The sequence below is a fragment of the Hemitrygon akajei genome, chromosome 10, assembly GCF_048418815.1.
Source record: "Hemitrygon akajei chromosome 10, sHemAka1.3, whole genome shotgun sequence".
Classification (NCBI taxonomy): domain Eukaryota; kingdom Metazoa; phylum Chordata; class Chondrichthyes; order Myliobatiformes; family Dasyatidae; genus Hemitrygon; species Hemitrygon akajei.
In genome coordinates this window covers 73,956,397-73,974,419 of record NC_133133.1, presented here as the reverse complement: position 1 = coordinate 73,974,419, position 18,023 = coordinate 73,956,397, and the positions used below count along the sequence as shown (strand labels likewise).

The 18,023-nt window shown below is 43.5% G+C and overlaps 1 protein-coding gene across 2 annotated transcripts in view; it reads left to right on the top strand.

The window, feature by feature from the left end:
- gabrb4 (gamma-aminobutyric acid type A receptor subunit beta4) overlaps nt 1–18,023 on the top strand; it is a 169,227-nt gene that overhangs the window by 35,888 nt on the left and 115,316 nt on the right. The window contains exon 3 of one of the 2 annotated variants that reach the window (XM_073058482.1): nt 14,945–15,126. The exons of the other annotated variant lie outside the window; for it this stretch is intronic. The gene's annotated coding sequence lies outside the window, so the exon portion shown is untranslated. The remainder of the gene's footprint in view (nt 1–14,944; nt 15,127–18,023) is intronic. 2 annotated transcript variants of the gene reach the window in all.

The following is an 18,023-nucleotide window of genomic DNA, read 5'->3' as shown; positions in this document are numbered from 1 at the left end:
GAATCCTCAGTAGAGAGCTACCTCATATTTACTAATGACAAAGCCTGTAAGTGCAATATAAGGTGACAGATGATCACAGAAGGTACTTTCCACCAAAGTCCCAAGACAGTCATATAGCAATACAGCAGGCATACAAGCCCCATAGCCTCACCTATTCATGCCAGCCTTGTCCACCTACATAGTGCCAATTTCCTGCATTTAGCCCATATCCCTTCAAGGCCCACCCCTGCATGTACCTATTCTTTTTCAATGATACTATTGGCGAGCACAGGAACATAGTGCTTACAGTAATGCTTTACAGTGCCAGCTGTAAGATCAGGGTTCAATTCCTGCCGGTGTCTGCTTATACGCCCTCCCCATGATCGTTTAGCTTCCCTACAGGAGCACTGGTTTGTTCTCACATTCCTCAGCATTTTAGAGTATCTCTCCTGGGTCCAGCGTGTAACTGCCATTATAAAGAAGACATGACAGTGCCTCTACTTTCTTAGAAGCTTGTGCAGATTCAGCATGTCATGTAAGAGTTTGACGAACTTGTATGGATGTGTGGTGGAGAGGGTACTGATCGACTGCAGCACAGCCTGGTATGGAAACACCAATGCCCTTGAATGGAAAATCCTACAAAAAGTGGTAGATATGGTGGAGTCCATTATGGGTAAAGCCCTCCCCACCATTGAGCACATCTATTTGGTGGGCTGTCAAGGAAAGCAGCATCCATCATCAGAGATCCTGCACCACCCAGGTCATGCTCTCGTCTTGCTGCTACTGTCAGGAAGAAGGTACAGGAGCTTCGTGACTCACATCATCAGGTTCAGGAACAGTTATTACCCCCTCAACCATCAGGCTCTTGAACTAGAGGGAATAACTTCACTTACCCCAACAACTTAAGGCCTCACTTTAAAGGACTTTACAACTCGTGTTCTTGATTTTTTTTTCTTTTTGTATTTCCACTGTTTGTTGTCTTTTGCACACTGGTTGTTCGTTATGTGCAGTTTTTCATCGATTCTTTTGTGTTTCTTTCTATTTACTTTGAATGCCTGTACCTTGATAATAAATTTACTTTGAACTTCTGAGCTTTGAATGTTCCAGAGATGTACGGTTCAGATCAGTGCATTGTAGGCATGCTATGTTGGTGCCCAAGCAAGGTGGCCCTTACGTAATCCTCACTGATTCGATTTGACGCAAACAACACATTTCACTGTATGGTTTGATGTACGTGTGACAAATAAAGTTCATCTTTAATCTTTATTATACCTGCCTCTACCACTTCCACTGGCAGCCTATTCCATATACTCAACTGCCTTTCCTTGAACAAGTTAACATTTGGGTCCCTTTTAAATCTTTCATAAACATGTGCCCTTAGTTTTGGACTCTGGGGAAAAGACTATTACCATTCTCCTTATCCTCTACTCTCCTCTCATAATTTTAAACACTTGTATAAAGTCACCCTTCAACGGCCTATGTTCCAAGGAATGAAGAACCAGCCTGGCCAACCTCTCCCAAAGTTTGGGCTCTCTAGTTCCGGCAATATCTTTACCAGACTCCCTCTAGCTTCATCACATCCTTCCTATAACAGCACTATAACAGTGCTTCCTATCAAAGCACTAGAGAGTACTCCAAGTGCGAGTACTCACCAACAACGTCAACAATTTCTCACTAATAACCACGATAGCTTAGCCAAGCCATTTCTCTGTGCAACGTAAAGAGAAACTCTGGACAAACACAGCCAGTAGAGCAACATCTGTGGATAGAAAAACCAGTCAATGTTTTGGTCAGGCATCCTTCTTGGAATGGGGCCTTCTGCAGTTTAATTTGTGATATATTTAAACTATCTTTTTGCTTCACGTAAATGAAATCATTGTAAATTGTGGCTCTGCTGAGATGAGGACCTGCTAAGGAATGGGTTTCAGACCTTTATCACATATTGATATGCTTATAAACTTGTCCCTCACAATACTCAGATGGTAGATTCAAATATACCTGGTGTTGCATATTTTGCATTGTCATTTAAATTATCTCTTGTATCACAAAGGTGAAGGCTTTGGTTACTTTCTCAATGCAGCATTGTCTTTGTTTAGAGTAGCAATGATTTGCCAAGGTAAAGAATTGGTACAAAGACAATTTTTTTTCTGTATTCTGACAACACACAGAGAAACAGCAAGTCAGACAGCATCTGAACAGCCAAAACCCATTGACTGTTCACTTCCCTTCACTGGTGCTTCCTGGCCTGCTGAGTTCCTCCAGCATTTTTGTGTGTCGCACAAGATTTCCTGCATTTGCAGAGTCTCCTGTGCCTCCTTTCTTCCCTGTTTCCTCAGACATGAGACATGCAGTGCTCAGTGCTGCACCCGTGTGGCTGGGAACAGACAGCACAGCTGCTGACCCCGTTCTCATTCAGCTGGGGTCAGAAAATCTTTAACTGAGAAATTCATCAGCACAGTGAACACTGCACAAATTTTGTAATAACTTGGCATTAACGAATGTAATGGACAATGGGAATTAATGCCCATTGTTAATAAGGATTTGAATTGATACAAGAATCATATCCTTTACAGCTTCATGGTTTTATGGTGTGGTGTCACGTGACAACTAATCATTAGGTGTAACAGTTAAACTCAATTTCTGGCAAAATTTTCTCCTACTTTTGATGACGTTGTTTATGGCATAGAAGATACAAACTGGGACATTGTGCTTCAACTTTTTAAAAACATACGGCTATACTAAACATCATTAGGGATTTAAGAGGCTCTTGGGCACAGGAAAGTGCTGAAAATGGAGATATATGAATATCACGTATGCAAAAAGGAATAGTTTACTTGGGCAGTTAATTACTAATTTAATTATTTCTGCACAATGTTGTAGGCCAATACGCATATTTCTGTGCTGTACTGTTCTTCCTGGATCACACCTGCGGTTTTGTATCTGTAGCTGGGTGGGATCTTTGATTATACTGGCTGCTTTACCAAGGGAAGTGTAGACATGGAGGGGAAGCTGGCTTCCGTGATGTGCTAAGCTCTGTCCACAACCCTCTGCGTTTCCTCGCAGGCTCGGACAGTGAGCGCAGTTGCCATACCAAGCCATGGTGCACCAGGACAAGGATGCTTGCTGTAATGCATCAACAAAGCTTGGTGAGGTCAAAAGGGAAGTGGCACATTTCTTTAGCCTCCTGAGGTGCCTGTACATCTTCTTGGGCATAGCATCTATCTGGTTACACCAGGACAGATTATTGGTTATGGTCACTCTGATGAACTTGAAGCTGTCCACCCTCTTGACCCGAGTACCGTTAACTTAAGCAAGAGTGTAGGAGTGTGCACCTCCCTTCGTAAGTCAATGAAGGGAAGTTTTGCTGAAGTTGAAGAAGGTTGTTATAATGACACCATGCCATTAAGCTCTCTATTTCCTTCCGTACTCCGATTCATTGTTTCTTAAGCTTTGGCCCACTCCAGTGATGTCATCTGCAATCGTTTTGATGGAGCTAGGGCTGAATCTGGCCACACCAACCTGACTGTATAGAGGCTAGAGTAGGGAGCTGAGAATATGGTCTTATGTCGCACTAGTGTTAAGTATAATTGTGCTGGAGAAGTTGCTGACTACCCTCACTGATTGTGGTCTGTGGGTCAGGAAGTCAAGGATCCAATTGTATAGAGGCATGGATTTAGCTGGTAAATTGGTTTATTCTTGTCATGCACTGAACTGCAAAGCAAGATCTTGTTTTGCATGCCATCTATTTAATTAAAACACTACGTTGAGATGTTACAAGGGAGAACAAGAACAGAATGGAGAATGAGGTGCTATAATTACAGAGAAAGTGCAGTGCAGGCAGATAACAAGTGGCCAGCTTCAACTACCTGCTCAGGTAGAATATTGCTGCTACTCTGCACCCACTAGGTGAAGAAGTTCCCCAAATCTCGTCTTCCACAGCACTATAAGAAAGGTACAAGAACAGAACTTGCAAGAAACACTTAGCAGCTCATGGTGGTGCTTATGGAGGGTGAAACAGGGCTGAGACCCTTCATCAGAACAAGGAAAGAGACAAAAACAAGTTGGAAAGAAGATGGACTTTAGAACTAAAGGAATATCTCTGTCACCTGTAGTGAACCCAGCATGGGTTAATGAAGCTGTTACTAGTACATTAAACTCCTTTGTGCAACCAGCTGTAAATGCTGAAATTGTGGGACATGTCCAGCAGGTTGGATTTGTATAAATAGGTATACCACTTTAAATACTGTTGTGGGGCAGTGTGGGGGGATGACCTAGCAGAGGAAAGTGACAGTGGGCAGGTCTTGGGCACTGAGTCTGGCTCTGAGAAGGGAAGTGGGAAGAAGAGACGCGCTGTGGTGATAGGGAATTTATTAGTTCGAGGAACACAAAGGGGATGAGAATGAGTTCCCAGATGATATGTTGCCTCCCCAGTGCCGGGGTTCAGGATATCCCAGATTGAGTCCTCAGTGTTCTTAAGTGGGAGAGTGAGCAGCCAGAGGTCGTGGTCCACGTAGATAACAATGAGTTGGGTAGGAAGAGTGATGAGGTTCTGCAACCTGAATTCGGGGTGTTAGGTGATAAGTAAAGGGGCAGGACTTCTAGGGTAGGGATCTTAGGATTGCTACCCATGCCACGTGCTAGTGAGGCCAGAAGTAGGAAGATCATACAGTTTAACATGTGGCTAAGGAGTTGGTGTAGGAGGGAGGACTTCAGATTTTTGGATCACTGGGCTCTCTTATAGGGAAAGTGGAACCTCTACAGAACTAATGGGTTGCATTCGAACTGGAGGGGGACTAATATCCTAGGGGGAAGGTTTGCTAGTGCTGCTCGGGGAGGTTTAAATTAGAGTAGCAGGGGGATGGGAACCAGAGTGCCGGAACAGATAGTGGAGAGTTTGCAAGGACAGATGTGGTTAAGATCTCGGACAAAGTCAAGGATCAAAAGACTGAGCACGGTGTGACTATTGTCCTGAGCTGCATATATTTTAATGCAAGAAGTATTGTAGAAAAGGAGAATGAGATCAGGGCATGTGAGGCCCTATAGGTGAACTGAGGCATCAGAAAGGTAGGACCTTGTTAATGAGGGTATATTATAGACCATCCAATTGTTCCCAGAAGGTTCAGTTGCTTGGCATTCACGATGAGGTAGTAAATTGGATTAGACACTGGCCTTGTGGGAGAAACCAGAAGGTGGTAGTAGATGGTTGCCTCTCTGAGTGGAACCTGTGACTGACTAGTGGAGTGCCTCAGTGTCCATTGCTCTTTGTCATCCAAATCAATGATCTGGATGATAATGTGATTAACTGGATCAGCAAATTTGTGAATGACCCCAAGATCAGGGGTGTTGTGGACAGTGAGGACAGTGGAATCTGGACCAGCTGGAAAAGTGGGCTGAAAAATGGCAGATGGGATTTAATGCAGATAAGTGCAAAGTGTTGCACTTCAGTAGCACTGAGGAGCGTGGAAGAGCAAAGGGATCTGGGAATACAGGTCCACAGTTCATTGAAAGTGGCAGCCCAGGTAGATAGGGTCATAAAGAAAGCATTTGGCACATTGACTTTCATAAATCAAAGTACTGAGTACAGGTGATATGATGTTATGTTGATGTTGTATGAGACATTGGTGAAGCATAATTTGGAGTATTGTGTGCGGATTTGGTCACCCACCTACAGGAAAGATGTAAATAAGGATAAGAGTACAGAGAAAATTTACAAGGAAGTTGCTGGGACTGGAGGGCCTGAGTTATAAGGAAAGGTTGAATAGGTGGTAGCGACCACTTTCTACGCAGGTGAACCGGCTCACAAAATGGCGCGCGTGTCAGCACAGGCCAGCCCCAAATTGGCTCTGGGCCTTCTTCTTCACCAGCAAGGAGAGAAAGCCCGCACATGGGAAGAAAGTTTTGTAATGCACCTCTGACGTCATTTCCACCTGGAGGGGGCGGGAACAGAACTGCGTAAAAGCCAGTGCCGCGAAGTTTGAATAAACTAGTCTGGAGTGCAACTTACAGACTGCGTGTCATTATTTCTAGCTCTGTAGAAATACAATCATGTAGAAATGTAGAATCAGAAACATCTGTAGAAATAGCAACATCGCTACAAGGTTACGATTTTATTCCTCAGAATGTAGAAGACTGAGGGGAGATTTAATAGAAGTAAGCACAATTATAGGGGGTATAGATAATGTAAAGGCAAACAGGCTTTTTAAACTGAGGTTGGGTGGAGCTACAACTAGTGGTCATGGGTAAAGGGGGAAAGATGAAAAGTTTAACGGGAACATGAGGGGAAATATCCTCACTCAGAGGCTCATGGGAGTGTGGAATGAGCTTCCAGCATAAGTGGGGCATGCAAGCTTGGTTTCAATGTTTACGAGTTTGAATAGGCAGAGGATGAGTGGCCATGGTCTAGGTGCAGGTCCAGGTGTTTTAAATGGTTTGGCATGAGCTAAATGAGTGGAAGGACTGGTTTTTCTGCTGTACTTGTCTATGACTCTAAATAGAAAAGGGAAAACTGAGTCACAGTGATGTCAGGCAGAACAGCCATTTCAGGCACAGACAGAAAGAAAAGAAGAGTTACTAAAGGCTGTCAAATTAAATATTGAGTCCTGCAGGTTGCAACGTGCCCAGACACAAGATGAAATGCTCTCCACAAGCTTGTATTGGGCTTATTGGAACAGTGCAGGAGATCACAGACACAGGCATCTGAGTGGGCAAATCACAAACAAGAGAAAATCTGCTGATGCTGGAAATCCAAACAACACACACAAAATGCTGGAGGAACTCAAAACAAAATCCGTCAGGATAAGCGGGATCTCTCAGTGGCTATTCATTTTAATTCCTTCCCATTCCCATTCCGATATGTCCATCCCTGGTCTCACTCTCTTTCATGATGAGGCCACACTTGGGTTGGAGGAGCAACACCTTGTATTCCATTTGGGTAGCCTCCAACCTGATGGCATGAACATCGATTTCTCAGACTTTCCTTCTCTCACCTTATCTCCTCGCCCGCCCATCGCCTCCCTTGGGTACTCCTCACCCCTTTCTCTTTCCTCCATGGCCTTCTGTCTCTTTCACCAATCAACTTCCCAGCTCCTTACTTCATCTCTCCCCTCCAGGTTTCACCTGGTGTTTCTCTCTCCACTCCCCCCACCTTTTGAATCTACTCCCCAGCTTTTCTTCTCCAGTCCTGCCGAGGTTTTTCCAGAGATGTTGACTGGCCTGCTGAGTTCCTCTAGTGTTTTGTGTGAGGTGAGTGAGAGTGGTGTTGCATTAGGGCTAACGTTGGCAGTATTATAATCTGACTTCCATCTGGTTGTAAGGTTGTTGGCGATTGGCAGTGCCGAGAATACTCTCGGGATCCTTTATGGAAGGGAGTTTGCACTGACTATGGTACCAGTTATTGCCGTCTCCTCTTTCCCTTGAGGAGGTAGTGAAGATCTTCCTCCTTCAACCAGTCCAGTCATTCTTGTTCGGGTGTTCTGATAGTTCTGTTGGGAGTGACATCTAGGGTTCAGACTCAACGATCATAAAGGAGCAGAGATGCATTTCCAAGACAACCCGGACTGTACCAGAGGTGCATCTGCTGGGTTCGTGTTCCCATGTGCGTAATGTCCTGGTCCTCCTGGGTATTGGTATTGGTTTAGGTTTGTACTATCACACGTACCAAGATACAGTGAAAATCTTGTCTTACATCCTGTTAATACAGGTCAGATCATGGCAGATGTGATGGGATGAGAAGGTTCTGTCCCCATTTCCTTGCTGAATGACTGCAGTGCACTTTGTAGATGGGATATTCCGCATTCGCCATGTAGCAGTGGTGGAGGGATTAAATGTTTAGAATGGTGGATGGGTCTCTGGCAAAGCAGCAACTGCAGTCCAGTCTGATAGTCCCTCTGCAGATTCTGTCTCCCAGGCTTGTGCTCCCACTGTGTCGCAGGCCCAGAACTGTTATTCCATCCGGTGAAAAGTGACAGCTGCACCAGTCGCACACGGGGAGCTGCAGAGAAGCTGCTGACCCAGCAAGCTATCTTTAAAAGCTTTTGTGAAAGATCTCAATGGTGATAATTTTTCAATTTACTGTTGCATTTTTTAAGTTGTAGTTGATTCATTGGTCACACTTTATAAAAAAATAAATGAGTCATCATGAACTTTGGGAAAAGAGACTTGGTGCCAATAGATAGATTGCCTCAGAATCATTGTCATAGCAGGGCACTTCACACTGTGAACCACTCAGCCTTCATTTAACGTGTGTGTGTCTTTGGCCTTACTGTAGAGGAGAGCTTGCTGTGCATATGTGTAAATGCTGCCTTAACAACTATCACCCGGTAGCACTCATATCGATAGTGATGAAGTGCTTTGAGAGGTTGGTCATGACTAGACTGAACTCCTGCCTCAGCAAGGACCTGGACCCACCGCAATTTACCTATCGTCACAATAGGTCAACGGCAGAGGCAATCTCAATGGCTCTCCGCATGGCTTTAGACCACCTGGACAACACAAACACCTACGTCAGGATGTTATTCATTGACTATAGCTCAGCATTTAATACCATCATTCCGACAATTCTGATTGAGAAGTTGCAGAACCTGGGCTTCTGTATTCCCCTCTGCAATTGGATCCTCAGCTTCCTAACTGGAAGACCACAATCTGTGCGGATTGGTGATAACATCTCCTCCTCGCTGATGCTCAATACTGGTACACCTTAGGGGTGTGTGCTATGCGAGGGCGGAGCGGGCTGGACACAGAACGGACAAGGAGAGAACAGAGCAATGATTAGAAGCGGAAGACATGACCTGTTGAGAGCGGAATTAGCAGTGAGTATCTTCACCCTACTAACCTGAGAACCTCAGGGTGGAACCCCTGAAGGAGAGACAATAGCAATAAAAGATCTCTTGAAGCTACAGCTATAACATACAGCAGCTATAACGAGACAATATCGGCAGAGACCAGTGTCCAAAATCCCTTCCATGTGCTTGGGAATTAGTTCTGCAAAATCACACCAAGGCATTTGGTCAAGTATTGTATAAGTTAGGGAATTGACTTACCATGGATGCCCAACTATGTCATCCAAGGAACCAAGATGGTGAGCCACCTGAGGTCCAAGAACCAGCATGGGAACGAAATGTGTAATGAGGCAGAGGATTTAATATGGCTGGATGTACAAGTTTATTTTCATTTGAAGAATCCGAATCTGATTTTCTGCAAGAACTGATTATTTTTGCACAGACGTTGGTAAGTTACTGAATGGGATTTACTTTGTTTAAAAGTTGTGGCGTTGGAGAATTGTGAAAGGAGTTAAACTGTGTATATATAATTTTTGAATTTTAATTTAAACTTGTAGATATACTGTCTGGAACTGAAATTGAAGTTAACTATAATACTTGAGAATGGGAATTATATTTGGTTTTCTAACTAACTAAGGGTAAGTAAAAAGGAAAGTTTAGCCTGTAAACTTTTAAATAGGGAATAACACTAGATCTAATTAGTTAGAGAAATTGGAGTAACAAAGGTTATTCTAAGGAATATCACTGATTCTAACTAAACAGGAATTTGTGTTGGTATGACATCTAAGATTTGGAACCTAAACAGAATATTTGAATTTTGAATTGTTCTTACTCACGTAAATATTTTGTACACATTGTTTTATTCCTATAAACAAAACCTTATTTCCAAAAGCACATGGTTTCTATTCACTGTCTCCTTCCGATATCTGAATTCTTCTGATGGGCTGTTAGCACCTAGAGCAATTTGATTTTCTCTAAAGAGCGTCATGACTAGTCACTTGTGATAAGACTGGTGCTACAAGGTGTTACATAGGTGTCGCTCAAATACCATCTATAAATTTGCTAATGATACAATCATTGTTGGTAGAATCTCAGGTGGTGACGAGAGGGCGTACAGGAGTGAGATATGTCAACTAGTGGAATGGTGCTGCAGCAACAACCTGGCACTCAACATCAGAAAGATGAAAGAGCTGATTGTGGACTTCCGGAAGGGTAAGACGAAGGAACACATACCAATCCTCATAGAGAGATCAGAAATGGAGAGAGTGATCAGCTTCAAGTTCCTCAGTGTCAAGATCTATGAGGATTTAACTTGGTTCCAACATATTGATGTAGTTATAAAGAAGGCAAGACAGTGGCTATACTTCATTAGGAGTTTGAAGAGATTTGGTATGTCAATAAATACACTCAAAAACTTATGTAGATGTACCATGGAGAGCATTCTGACAGGCTGCATCACTGTCTGGTATGGAGGGGCTACTGCACAGGACCGAAAGAAGCTGCAGAGGGTTGTAAATCTAGTGAGCTCCATTTTGGGCACTAGCCTACAAAGTACCCAGGACATCTTGAGGGAGCAGTGTCTGAGAAAGGCTGCGTCCATTATTAAGGACCTCCAGCACCCAGGGCATGCCTTTTTCTCACTGTTACCATCAGGTAGGAGGTTATGAAGCCTGAAGGCACACACTCAGTGATTCAGGAACAGCTTCTTCCCCTCTGCCATCCGATTCCTAAATGGACATTGAACCCTTGAATACTACCTCACTTTTTAAATATATATTATTTTTGCATGATTTCATTCTGAAGTGATCAAAATTGTCCATACCAATGTCCAGTTGAAACATCGTGATGCCTGATTAGGAGGAAAGGATTGGAGTTGCATCTTCTATAAGCACAGACATTCAGGTTGCCAACTGAAGATGGCGCCAGTGAACAGCGCACCCATGGGTGACTTTCTCCAGATGGTCCGTGAAGCTATTTCTTTCACCGTGTTTACATCTTTTTCTTTTGCTCGTGGCTCTGATACTGTTGTTAATGGCGTGTTTTTGGGCAGATTGAGCAGTCTAGTACTTTGCTGTCTCCGAGGAGGTTTTGGGAGGCGCACAGCCTCGAGGCCAAGAAGCTCAGAGATCGGGTGTGAGCCCATAACTGACTTCGTTTCTTGCTGAGATTGCCAATTGAAGTGCCGAGGAAAATTGAAAACATCGTGGTAAGTGCAGAGAGTGAGTAAGTGTTCAGCCTGGTCTACCAGTCCCTCATTCGCTGCTCCCAAGAGAAGGCCCTGAATTCTCTCTCTCCAATGCTGTCGGAGGGTGAAGCTGGAGCAAGATTTAATTGACGTGGTTTGCGGATTGGACTGTGATTCACATTATGATGTGTTTTCTGAATTATGGTTGCTCCTTTATCTGTTGTTCATTTTTGGTGACTTTGAATCAGGGTGCCCTGCAGTTAACGGACACTGAGCTAAACTGAATATGGATTCTTCCATTTTGTGTTTTATATTCTCTGTTTTTGCTCGTTCTTTCTTGTTGCCATTTGCAGGATTTGCTTTTTGCGGAGTGGTTGATGTTCTTGTTGACGTTTGCGAGATTCGTTATTTTTTGCGGGAGAGGTGTTTGATTTTTTTTTCCTTTGAGCGGGTTCCATGGTATTTTTTCTTGTGTTTTTTTATGTTTTGTGCCTGGCTGTGAGAAGACAAATCTCAGGGTCGTATACTGCATACATACTTTGACTCTTTGACATTGAAAGGAAATCACTTTGACGTAAGTGTGTATAACAGAGAGTGTGCTATCTTGTTCATCAGGGAGGCAGAAACTCCAGTGTATAATTGTTAATGTCACACCCTCTCCAGAACACTCAGTGAAGTGTTGGAGCAGGTGTCCTTACTGACAGGTTTACTGTTTAACTATAATGCAGAATGCATCTTATGGTGATAATGAGCAGGGTGCAGTCCACGACCATGAACGTACCAAGGATGGCAGTGATTCTGTAGAGGCTGGAGTGTTCAGTAAGTTTAAAGTAGAACCTTTCAGGTATGAGGTAGGAGAACATCTAGTGCACAGACTGCAGGGTTGCTTAAGGCGACTAACAACTCAGTGCTCTAGTTTTGATGGAGGTGAAGAAACCCATGTTACTTGAGGCTACAACCCAGGGAATGGATTGGTTTGATGCGGATCTCTCACAGTTCACATCATGAACTGCAAGTTAGTCCGCCGTCCCCAAGCACTACAAGGAAAGAAGTGCTTACAGTGTGAGAGGAGATTGATGTAACATGGAGTCAGCAGAACCTTGACTGGAGCAGCAGCATTTGAGAGGGAGATACTACTATGCTGACTTTCTGATGTAGTGGAGTGCAACCAATTGCCCCCTGAGGGCGGTAAGTGGGTGCAATACAGAAAATGCGCAACCTTGCAGATGGACCTTGCAGTGTGTTCCTTATAGCCACTTCAGGCAAAACTGGAATTCCTGCCACATTCCCAATAGTGTCCCATTTGGAAACTCACAGTCTAATACATTGGAGGACACGGTCATCAGCTTTCCCGACTGGAGAGCACAAGTTTAATGTGAGAGTAGAAATTCAATATTCGAGGGGCAAGTCTTTCACACAGATGGAGGTGGTTTCTTGTAACAGGTTAGTAGAGGATGTACCACTTCCAGCATTTAAAAAGCATGTGGACAGGTACTTGAACAGGAGAAGAGGAGAATAGGTGCAGGCATAACATGGGCAAATGGGATTAGGTGCATAGAAGTGAATGAATTGGAATGAGGGGCCCAATTTTGTACTGTATAACTGTGAATCAATACTTTGAGTCATGGTCATATTAAGTTAATTAATTCGTCAATCCATTGGCTTGGTGTTTCCCACTGCTCCGCAGCTTGACCTGACTAACTGCACAGTTATAGTTTGGGACTGACAGAATGAGGGGCAGGAATCAGGTCCTGTTACCAGGAGACAGGACTCTCAGACAGTGTCACACATTCCTCTGCAAAATCCAGAAAAGACAAGTGTAGTCTCAGGAATCATTGATAAACTATAGTGACGTGCCAGGCAGGCTGACTTAGTGCCTGTTGAGTTCTGTCATCACTAGCTTGAAATAATCACTTCCCACAGCAAGCAGCGTTCAAGTGCTTAGGTAGGAATTCTCTACCAGATGTCTAAATGATCCCAAGTATTTCCACTTTATGAATCTTCTTGGCATTAAAAGGAGCCTCCATGAAGCTGAAAATACTTCATACTGTTTCCCTTAATGACTGTGAGCAGTTCAAAATCTCAGCGTCTGTAAGCGTCCCTCCTGGAGAGAGACATTTGCAAGATCGGAAAAGGAAGCCCTCATTGCTGCATGGTTATAGATTTATCTGAAGTTTCTGTCTAGTGAGGGCTGTACATTCATTGAAAGATTACGTCTGAGGTAGCAGGTGTAAATATTGATGAACCCAGCCAAACTCTGAAGTGCCACCATATTCCTTGTCTGGTCAATACCAAAGTAACATGGGCTCTCAGGTCTCGCGTTTTGCAGTATACTTCAGCATTAGATAGTCCACGTGAATCTCAGGAATATGATGTACCAGGTAGACTCCAGGAAGAACTTGTTTGCATTCATAATGTCTTTGTCTGCTCTCTCCTGCTTCAAGAGATGAGTGAAGCATGTGACGGGTTATTGTAATGTTCAGAACCTTCTCCAGAGAATTACAGTGGGCAGTCATAAATCTCAGTAGCATTCTCTGCCTCATGCACACAACATGGTAGGAGTAAGCTTAGATATGCTGCCACATTCCCAGTGATGCTCCATAGATACTGCCAGGCCCACAGGGCTCCTCCAGCGCTTTGTGTCGGTTGCATAGGAATAAACTGTCATACCCTCAAGCCTTGTCAATAAACAAAATGGCTGATTGTAGATCAGAGTCCAGGTGCCCAATGCTCAGATGAGTAGGAGACTGAGGTGGTGGAGATGCCAATAAAGGACTGGCTAGATTTAGTCCCATAGCGGTCAGACCCTGGATGAAATAGATTGTGCTTGAGAGTAATTGAAATATCCATGTTCCATCAGAAAATCTAATTTCACTTTACTAGTGCAACTGGGCATGCATTTCACTGAGAAACTTAAGCTGGACTCAGATGTCATGAATCTCAGAAATACTGAGACCTTGCAGATCCAAATGCCATTCTGCCTGTTGCTGCCCACTCAAAAGGAGGGGGGTGGTCTTTTCTTGAGTAGTGAGCCTCAATGCCTCACTAATTCTGTGCTCTCCATCCACTGCTTCCTGAAATGATGAGGGTTGAAGGAAATTCGGGATGGCAGTGACCTCCATCTCAGCAGGCTGTGCGTGTCTGACTGAGCTCTAACTACAGAAGATTCAGATCGGTTAAAAATCTGGACAGACTACTTCTCAGAATCTAGGTGGGCATAGTTTGGATCAATGTAGTGTTCTCTGGGAAAAGCCTCCTGTGTGCAATTCTTCCTGCTCCAGGCACATCAAGCCTATATATAGCCCTTCTCTTTCACCCATGCAGCAACCCCAGTGGGACTACCACTGAAGGAAAGAGGTAAAACCTCAAGTAGGCACTCCATATTTCACCAGAATGGCTTTAGTGCTTAGATTCTACTCCTGTGCTACATACAACTCTCAACACACTTTTATACTACATTCACAGCTGACAGAACAGCCTTTAAATACATAGGCAGCAGTTGTTATAAATGAGACAGCATATGTGTCTTCTGGTAGAGGTTTAGTTTTGGTTTAGTATTGTCAAGTGTACTGGGACACAGTGGAAAACTTTGCACACCCCTCAGGTAGATCATGCCATGTGTATACACTTCAAAGCAGTAAGAAGTCAGGAATGCAGAATATAATGGTACAATGACTACTTGAACATGATTAGTGGATAATGCACATGGAAATCACAAGTATTATTAAGCCAGCTGTATGAATCATGTAATTTTACTGTGTTTTTGTGATTTGTGCGCTGACACTGCAACTTGAACAATACACAACAATGTTGTGCTGCATTGAGCCATTCCTGGCTGCAAGCCTGTCCATATTCTGCACAGAGCTGTACCTCCCAAGAGAAGGATACAAACATCAGTAAACCCAGTGTGGATTACCTGATGAAAGTTGGCACAGATGGAAGCATCGTGGCACTACGTATGGGAACTAATGCCATGATGGACATAAAGTAATTTCTCTTGCAGGACAGCTACAGAAGGCTGACTCACACAAGCAGCAAAGATTGACAGCTGCAACACATGTCCAGCACATTGATCTGTGCAGAAAACAGCAGCAGAATCACCGATCTCCACCCTTGTGGCTTGAGGACCTTTGTAAACTGGAGAGGTTAATTTCACATACAGCTGTGGAATTTTTCAGTAGCAAGGTAAGAGCTTAGGAGGGATAACCTCCATCTTACTTTCCTACGGACTAACGATAGCAAGGAGTTTCAGGGAGCTTTTGGGGAATGCCCAGGTAAGTTGGCCTGGACCTTCCATTGGAAGCTCACAAGTCATCTGGCTGAAAGCCTGGACTGACCTGAAACATTCAACCCAGAGTCAGAAGTTGCCCACTGAAACTGGTGAATCTCAATCCAGGGTGGTTTCGAGAGTTGTTTAAAACCCATCTGCGGGCATTGTGGTGATCAAACCTGTTGAGTAAAATGGCAAATACAAATTGATGTAACAATTTAAAATATATTATATTAAAACACTGAGAAGAAATTAAACAATTACATTCATTAGTTTATTCAATTGTATAAAGAAAGGTCAATTACCTGGTACTTTGTTCCTGTACTAAACTGTTTCCTCCCAATGAGATCAGTAGGTCCACTTGGTTTGCAGCAGATTAGCCTAGTATCAGTTCAATTGATAGGTTCCACAGTCTAAAGGTGAGGAAGTCTGTCGATAGTTACATTTCACCTTTGCACCGCAAGGAGTCCAACAGCTAAACACGGTTGTCCAGTAACTGGTAATCAGCTGTTCAGATCTCCACCTTTGCTCAGGGTCCTAGTTGCTTGGTAGAAGGCAGCAGTCTGAAGTTGAGATGCTGGCTTTTAATCAGTCGATTCAGACCATTGAGTTGAGGTTTAAAAGTGAAAAAGCAGGCAGTGAGTTTACTCGAGAAAGTTCAGGCTACCCCAGTCTTCTCATGTTAAGGCTTTAGGAGGTAATCAGAATCGGCTCGCTTGCAGCTCCTGGGTACGTACAAACTAATGGATGCAAATTGCAATGGTCAGCAGCTGTAAAATCTCCAACACAGAGACTATTATCAAGATCTTTGTGAATGAAGCTGCACAACATGCAATTCTATTTACATCCAATCAACAGTAGAAGCAATCCAGAAGTACGTGGAACAAATCCTCGATAATATATGAGTATGGGCTGATGAGTACTCGGTAGCATTCGCACTGAGAAAGTGGCAGGCAATGGCTGTCTCTAACAGGAGAGGTCTAACCACAATGCATTACTGCCTCTTATCCTGATCTATCAACATTGTGGGCTCACCAATAACCAGAAGCCACATAAATACCATGGCCACAATGGGAAGCCAGAGCATCCTGTGGTTAATTATATACCTCCTGACACTGCAAAACCTCTCCACTGTCTAAAATGCCCAAGTCTGAAGCAAGTTGGAATATCCTTTATTTTCCTGGATGAGCCAACTTCAGCAACAGGCAAGAGGCTCAATCTCATCCAGACAAAGCAACCTACTTCATTGGAGAACCATGGCTACACAATCAGATTTGTTATCACTCTCTTATGTGACATGCAATTTCTTTTGCAGCTGTAATACTGTGCAAAGACATAAAATTAATCTAAAATTGCAGAATGAATAAATAGTTCAGAAAAGGAATAATGAGGTAGTGTCCAATCACAAACAAGAGAAAAACTGCAGATGCTGGAAATCTGAGCAACACGCGCAAAATGCTGGAGGAACTCAGCAGATGACGCTTTGGGCTGAGAAGAGCCTGAAACATCGACTGTACTCTTTTCCATAGATGCTGCTTGGCCTGCTGAGTTCTTCCAGTGTTTTGTGTGTGTTAATGAGGAAGTGTTCATGGAGTCGTAGACCATTCAGAAATCTGACAGTGGAGAGGAAGAAGCTGTTTCTGAAGAGTTAGAGTTTCCCATCTACAAGATGGATTGCAGTTGCTCACCTACCTGGTGCATTGGTACCTTGCTCCCCTTGACATGTGTCACCAAGAAGGACAATGATTTCAGATTCGTTGAAGTATCGCTGCCTGCAAATTGTCCTCTAAGCATAAAACATCCAATGACAGAACTATTGTTGGCAGAATTTCAGATGATGATGAGGAGGCATACAAGAGCAGGATAGATCAGCTGGCTGAGTGGTGTTGCAACAACCTTGCACTCAATGTCAGTAAGACCAAGGAATTGGTTGTGGACTTCAGGAAGGAGAAGTCGAGGGAACATACACCAGTACTCACTGAGGGATCAGCAGTGGGAAGGGTGAGCATTTTCAAGCTTCTGAGTGTCAACATCTCCAAAGGTCAATCCTGTGCCCACCATATTGGTGCAATGTAATGGACTGGGTTGATCAGACCCAAACAGTTCAAGTGACCAGGAGATGTGGTAATGCGTGTGCAAGCAGAACAAAGTAACTTAAGCCTAATTCATTAACATATAATAGAAAACACAAATAAACCACACAAATGCTATGTAGCAAGTCACAAAGATCTTGGGGCTCATGAGCCTTAGTCACCACTTGATTGCTGCTGTTGTCGGTGGATCTCTGAATTCCAACTCACTCGTGAAACCACTGCGGGTGCCAGGCACCAATCGCAATTTCCAGTCTGGGTAAGTCCAACGAACCAGGGAAAGGCATCCCAATAAAAATAAGTTTCACAAATGCAGAGAGATCCATGAGACAGATAAACACTTTGATCTTTTGTTCTCAGGTCATTAACTCCGTTTGGTTTCTTTCATTCACACAACATGTGTTCATTAATGGTGTTGAGCATACCCTTATAAATCACTTAGATAATTTAATGGTCACTATTCATCCATCATTCTACAATGATTTGGACATAACATTCCTTTGACTTGCAAAAGAATATTAATATTACATATAAGCAATAAGCCCAAATCGGAAAAAGAATCCGTCAAACCAACTTGACAGACACTGAGAAATAATCCATCAACCTAGCTCTCAGAGTGATCAATAGACCCTGGGTCATTAACAGACATCCTTATTTTAATGGTGCCTGGGGCTAAGAAAGAATCCAGCTGCTATCAACAAATATTAGACATTAACATTTAG